The sequence below is a fragment of the Danio rerio genome, chromosome 22, assembly GCF_052040795.2.
Source record: "Danio rerio strain M-AB ecotype USA chromosome 22, GRCz13ab, whole genome shotgun sequence".
Taxonomy (NCBI): Eukaryota; Metazoa; Chordata; class Actinopteri; order Cypriniformes; family Danionidae; genus Danio; species Danio rerio.
Genome location: NC_141042.1, coordinates 25,963,142 through 25,970,000, shown reverse-complemented (window position 1 = coordinate 25,970,000; position 6,859 = coordinate 25,963,142). Strand labels below are relative to the sequence as shown.

At 35.3% G+C, this 6,859-nt stretch overlaps 1 long non-coding RNA gene and 1 pseudogene across 2 annotated transcripts in view; one reads left to right on the top strand and one right to left on the bottom strand.

Annotated features, from left to right (window-relative positions):
* Positions 1–983, bottom strand: part of LOC110438276 (uncharacterized) — an 8,609-nt pseudogene extending 7,626 nt beyond the window's left edge. The window contains 2 exon segments of the transcript NR_203067.1: positions 1–551; positions 812–983. The exon segment at positions 1–551 is cut by the window's left edge and continues 832 nt beyond it. The product of NR_203067.1 is annotated as an uncharacterized LOC110438276 (transcript).
* Positions 984–1,272: 289 nt separating this feature from the next.
* Positions 1,273–5,288, top strand: LOC147838512 (uncharacterized). Its single transcript, XR_015522134.1, has 4 exons — positions 1,273–1,685; positions 2,048–2,111; positions 2,390–2,517; positions 3,484–5,288. It is a non-coding gene; the product is annotated as an uncharacterized LOC147838512 (long non-coding RNA).
* The last annotated feature ends 1,571 nt before the right edge of the window (positions 5,289–6,859 follow it).

Genomic DNA, 6,859 nt, shown 5'->3' with positions numbered 1-6,859 from the left:
TACAGCAAATATACCATTGGTCTTATCCACACACTGGCTTGTAAGATGGAACTCAGCGGTAATATCCTGCATTGGTTGTTCTGTGTGTTTCCGGTCAATATGTTTCTTTAAGTTTTTCCTATTCATAAGAATACCGCAAACAGGGCATTTTCTTTTAACAACAGGCCTTACACGGACCCTGCCTGAGGACATATTATTTAGTAAGGCTGCCGGTATGGTCACAGTCTCGTTTGTATGTAACAGGGTTTCTCTTTCTCCGACTTCCATCATGTTCACTGTTACACTTGACTCTATTGGAGTTTCGCTCACTGCAGATTTGATCACTGTTTCGCATGTTGGTGATGGAGCTTTTTTCGTAGCCGGTATGGTCACTTTTACACTTACTGGAGTGTCCTTAACTTTTTTTTTGTCTGAAGTGTGAAGCGATTTATTTTTGCAAAGTTGTAAATGATGTTCAAAATCCCTTCTTTTTAAAACCGTAATTTCACAGTACAGACAATGAAAATGGAGTCCAGGTCTGCATCCCAGTCCACATCTGTGCATAGTGAAGCCTGAAATAAATATATCATTACATTAGTAATGCACCATACTACAATAAATACTGGGCTGTATGTATGCATGCATGTGTGTATACAGCCCAAGAGATCAGGGTGATGGCTTTTTGTTTAAAGATAAATAAACAATGAGGATTATGCAATGATGCCTCTTGTACATCATCTTATTATTATTTTTTGGGAGAAGCCTGCGCAGGTTACTAGATGAATAAAAGTAACTATTTGCCAGGTGAACAAATAACTTTAGATATTCATACCTTCATGTCTAACTGCTTTCCTGAAATGGCTCTGAAGATGCAGATCTAATTTGACCCGTGTGGTTGGCTTAAATTCCAAGCAGAAAGGGCAATGATAAAGTTCACAGCAAGTTTGGCACTTATGGAGCTGAGGTAAGTCTTTGTCCTTCTGAACTGTAATGTGTGTCTACAAGACATGAAAAAATAAGCATTTGAAACCATGTTCTACAATAATCCCATAAACAATAATTCTACCAGTGTTAAAATATAAAATATGTCTAAGTGTTAAAATATAAAAACGTAAAATACTTAAAAACATATAATAGCTTTATCTTAAATCATTTATTAACAATTTAAAACATAGAGGTAAAGTTGGTTTTATATTCACACATTCAGACTTTCCCCTTAATAATATAATTTCATAAAAGTGTTATTTGCAAACTCTAAACAGTGAAATCATATTAGCAGCCAATGACTATCCACCCAGCCGGCACACGACCGACCTTCAACGTTGAAATATGGTTGAAATAAGGTCAGATGTGTTTTGAACGTTGAAATAATGTTGATAGAACGTTTAATGTTGAACGGTTGAAAAACAGCCTGCATATGACAAGGCTTCAACGTTGAAATGTGGTTGAAAATACGTCAGTTGTTGCTTTAATGTTGAAACAATGTTGAATGATAAATGGTTGAAAAAAGTTACAGAACTCCTTGTACAAATCAACGTTTACATTTTTTTATCATGGTCTGTATGTTGAATTAACGTCATGGTTTCACCCAATATTCAACATGTTTGGTTACCATGGTATCGGAATACTCGGCGCACGCGGCCACGCGCAGCTCTTCACTTCACTTAATTACGAACACCTGACCTGCAGTGCAGCAGAATTCAGAGGTAAGCGTGTTTTTAGATGCTTTAATGTTTTATTTACCCCCCGATTTTGTTTTACATACAGTGTATCTTAAATGTGCCTTGGTGTAGTGTTTCGAATTTTGAAGCATTTAAAACTTTCCAGTTTGTTTTTAGTCTTGTTTGCGCTCCGGTGACGCGCAGCTAACCTCGAGGTAATGTCACATGTTTAACGTTAGTCTAAATGAGCGTTTTTATGGCAAATTCAAAGCGATAAACTCCAAACGCAGTTTAAAGTTACTGAGCAACGTTATAAAACAATATCCATTTTATACGCTGTATCATTAGTGTTATTATTACAAAGTGAACTGCTGTCGTTTCACTGTTGTTGTTGTTTTTGCTTTTAGACATGTAACCTACTCCAGAGACGCACTAACTTGCACAGCATTGAATGGAAAAGGCTTTGTCCATGTAAGTTTACTTTACCTTTAACTATCTGTTAAATCTTCTTGGTGCTTTGGTTGGTGATATTCTCTTTCTAATATGTTTGTTTATTGATTGTTAGGCTATGTTGTGATATTATATTGTTATATTGATATTATTATTGTGAAATCATGTTGTGATGTTATACTATGTGACAGTATTGGGGAACAAATATGTATTTAGTGATAAATTAATGCTTAAATTACACTTTGTATAGTAGCAGATAAAAGGTGTAATGGGTTTTAACTTTCTGAGTTTTCTGGAAGGTCCAGTTGAGGGACATCAAGAACACGCAGATAGCCTAAACCTGTGTCAGCCTGGACAGACTGCAGTTCTGCTACTCCATGCCAAGGCTTTTGTATGGATGTCTTGACTGCTACTGTGTTCTCTAAAGGTATTACTGGAGCAAAACAACAGCACCTGTTACAGTGAAATTTGTATTCATAAAAATAGTGATACATGTGTAGCAGGTCCAGTACATGTGATGTCATTGAGAAGTTGTTTTTATTAAATGTCATTAAAACAAATAAATAAACATGCTATTTAAATAAATCTAAATATTAAAAACTTGAGGATTAAGATGAGAAATGAAATGCATCATCCGTCTTGCGAAAAGGGTCTACTTAAGAATTCTGGTGTTTTCCAACTGAAAGGGATAGTTCACCCAAGAATGAAAATTTACTCACATTTTACTCCCCAAATGGTTTAAAACCCTTATGAGTTTATTTTGTTGAACACAAAAGAGGCTTTTCTGAAAAAAAAAACTAAAAACCTGTAAACATTGACCTCCATAGTAGAAAAAAATACTATAGAAGTCAATGGTTAAATAGATTTGCAGCTTTCTTCAAAATATCTTCTTTTGTGTTCAATGTGGTCAGTAAATGACGACAGAATACAATTTTTTAACTATCCCTTTTATTCTCTGTCCTACATGCAGACTTTTACAGAAGTGCTACTCCTTCTAGAGTTTTTCTCAACCATGTCTAAAAAGCTTTAAACAGCTTTTACAGTACATGTAATGGTTTACAACAACTTGTAATTATTAGATGTGTTGAATGTTTCATGATTCTTTACTGCAGCCTTGGTTAAAAAAAAAAAAAAAAAAAAAGCAATTTTTTTGAGAATCTGAAATTTGAATTCTGGAAATGCTGGCACCGGTGGTGGCGAAGGGCTTCCTGACGACATCACACCTAATTCTTCACTTCTCTTAGTTAGGAATATTCAGATGGATGAGTCAAAATTATTGAGTGTGGCAATATTATAAGACAAATTTGGATTCAATAAAAATAAATATTTGAATTTCACTTTGTATAATAGCTGATACCAACTTAGTTGTAACCTCGTATTTCATTTATTGCAGGTTTTCTGGAAGCTCCATTTGAGGGCATCAAGGACATACTGATGGCCTAAACCAGTGTCAGCCTAGACAGACAGACATCTATTGCAGTTCTGCTACACAAGACCAAACTCTCTGCTTTTGTATGGATGTCTGACTAGTACGGTGTTCTCTAAAGGTATAACTGGAGCAAAACAACAGCATCCGTTACAGTGAAATTTGTGTTCATAAAAGATAGTGATATGTGTAACAGGTCCAGTACATTTGTCATAAAGGTTAAATCACAGTAAGTACTGTAAAAATAACTTGTTTGCCTTTGTCACAACAGGTCATGGTGTGTGCATACTGCTCGTAGTAAACACACATGCTGATCTGATGCGGGAGAGATATGCGCAAACACATTTGTATTTACTGTTTTGTTTTGCCTCACTAAAGTGTTGTTGGAGCTTGGTATGTTCACAGTTGAAATCACTGAAGTCACATGGAACGTTTTGACAATGTGTTTTGTGCCTTATCTGGACAATGACCATCTTGGGACCATTGCTGTCTGTAGAGGATGAGGAGCATTTAATCTAAAATATTTTAGTTTGTGTTCTGAAGATTAACAGGTCTCTGGGATGACACAGGTAATTAATAACAGAACCTATATGAACACTTAATGTGACATGTAATAGTGAAATAGTGGTCCTACATTCACAAATGTGAGCCATTATTATAAGACCCATGTGAACATGCAATTTTTATGATACTAATAATAATAATGGAATAACAAATTGCTTTTACTGTTGTGTTTGTGAGAGAGAATCAAACCATATATTCTACACATTTTCTTGATGATTTACTGAAATATTTGTCTACATGTTCCACTGTCACAGGTGCTCAGTTTTGCTGCAGTAATGCTAAACACAATAGATGTACTTTATACAAAAAAAAACAACTACTAAATATTTAGCATGCAGACCTGCAAAGTGAAGGAGTAATGTCAGGTTTAGATTATAGCATGAGTTTTCACTATTGTGAAAGTGAAGCCATTCATTTACAATGAATTGGAATAGCAAACCTCATTATTGATTTTGTAGGATACTCACCTGGTGTTTGAGAAATAAATATGTATTTAACTGCTAGACTGATATAGATGTTTTAGTGTTTTACACTTGATTCTTTGTCCCCAGTGCCATCTTTTACCTCAAGTGTTTCTCTCAACCTATAAAACCTCAAACAGATGTAATGTATTTCACTTGTGATTCTTAGTTGTGAGTGATGTTTTTTATTTATTTTTTTTACTGCAGCCACTTTAAAAATGGGTATTTTGTAAACTTTGTAAACATAATTGTATTTTGGAGACTGTGATGGTTGAAGCGTAGTTTAGTTACTTAGTTTAATTTAGTTAGTATCTGTCTTTCTGAAGACGGTAACACTTTACAATAAGGTTGTATTAGTAATTGTTAATGTATTTACTAACATGAACAAAGAGCAATGAAGCATCTTTCATATAAAGAAAGTACAGTTCATGTCAGCTCAGTGCATTAATGTTAACAAGCATGCATTTTGATTTTAATAGCATCGGGACATATTTCAATTAATTAAATGATTAATAAATGCTGTACAAGTATTTGTTCTTTGTTCATGCTAGTAAACATTAACTTTAATTCATGAAACCTAATTAAAAAGTGACTCTTTAACTGTATGCCTTTTTTCTGTATTTGAGTGTACAGCATGTATAGTAACCTGCATGGTTTTAATGAACTATGTATGCTGTAAATGTTGCTGTATATTTAGAATAATTGAAATAATGAGGTGTGTATTAAATAAATTGATACACAGGCTAAGTTGTGTATTTGTGTCGAGTATTTTTTATTAGTAAAAATTTGTTTGCTATATTTATGGACTTTGCGTTGTATGTAATTTCTATTTAACTTACGTTGAAATGTATGACGGTGAAACAACGTCACGGTATCAACGTTGATCCAATTTGCAAAATCGAAAGGTAATTCAACCTTCATTCAACGTCTACAAAACGACCACAATTCACCCATGAAGAAGGTAAGAGTGAAACAACATTGTGATTTCAACGGTGAATCACCGGTGGTGGTCCGACGGTGAAACAACGTCACTATATAAACGTTGATCCAATTTGCAAAATCGAAAGGTAATTCAACGTTGATCCAACCATAGACCTGACGTTGATTCAACGTTGAATCACCGTTGAAATGCCGGCTGGGCAAGTACAACATTGTTCAGAGTCAAATAAACAGTGTTAATGTTGTTTTCAAGCCACACTTACATGCTAATTCCAATCGAATATTCAAAGTAACATGGTAAACAATATAGATAGAAGTAAAGTTGGTTTTATATTCACACATTCAGACTTTCCCCTTAATAATATAATTTCATAAAAGTATTATTTGCAAACTCTAAACAATAAAATCATATTAGCAGCAAATGACTATCAAAGTACAACATTGATCACAGTCAAATAAACAGTGTTAATGTTGTTTTCAAGTCATATTTGCATGCTAATTCCAATCAAATATTCAAAGTAACATGGTAAACGATACAGAGAATTCTAAATGAACGAATGTGCGAATATAAAACCAACTTTACCTCTATATTTAAAAAACCCAAACTGTCCGCAGGTAAAAAAAGTGTCAAATTCAAAATGTCAGTAATAGCAACGACAGACATGACACAATCGGTATTTTAACGCAACTAGATATCTTAACCTTTATGAAAATAATACATCATGTAACAATATTAACGTTTAAATAAACCTTTCTTACCCTTTTTGTAATCTCCGCCATATTGTTACCTTTTAACTCCAAATCACATTATGACATGAATGTTTCTTACCGCGATCGGTATTTTTAACATAAAAATTTAACTTTATAAATATGTCTACATATAAAGTTAATGATATGATCTATCTTATCCGACGTGTGTCATGATCTCCGCCATGTTTTTACGTTATACTAACTCCACCCCTCCACCCCATATATGGTTTGCCTAGAATGTGTGTCCTAGATTGTGTGTGCCTAAAATGTGTGTGGTTCTGCGGGTCTGCAGCTGGATATATCTCGGGGAAACGCGTAATTGCGCATGCCCCGAGGCCAGCTGTAAGCCAGTGCATCCGTGCCGAGAGGACTCGGTCAGGGAAAGAACAACTGGCAATGAGTGATCTCAGGGGAAGCAACAGATTGATCTGGACTTCCCCGAATCGCGCCCATATCAGCTGAACAGACTCGGGGTGGAGTCTCCATAGTTCAGGATGTAAGGCTGTCGTGAGAGTGCATCGGCTGCACGGTTGAGCTTGCCTGTATATGAATGGCTTGCAGCGATTTCAGCCGCGGATGACTCCAGAGGAGCAGACGGCGGGCGAGCTGAGACATGCGGCGGGAGCGCA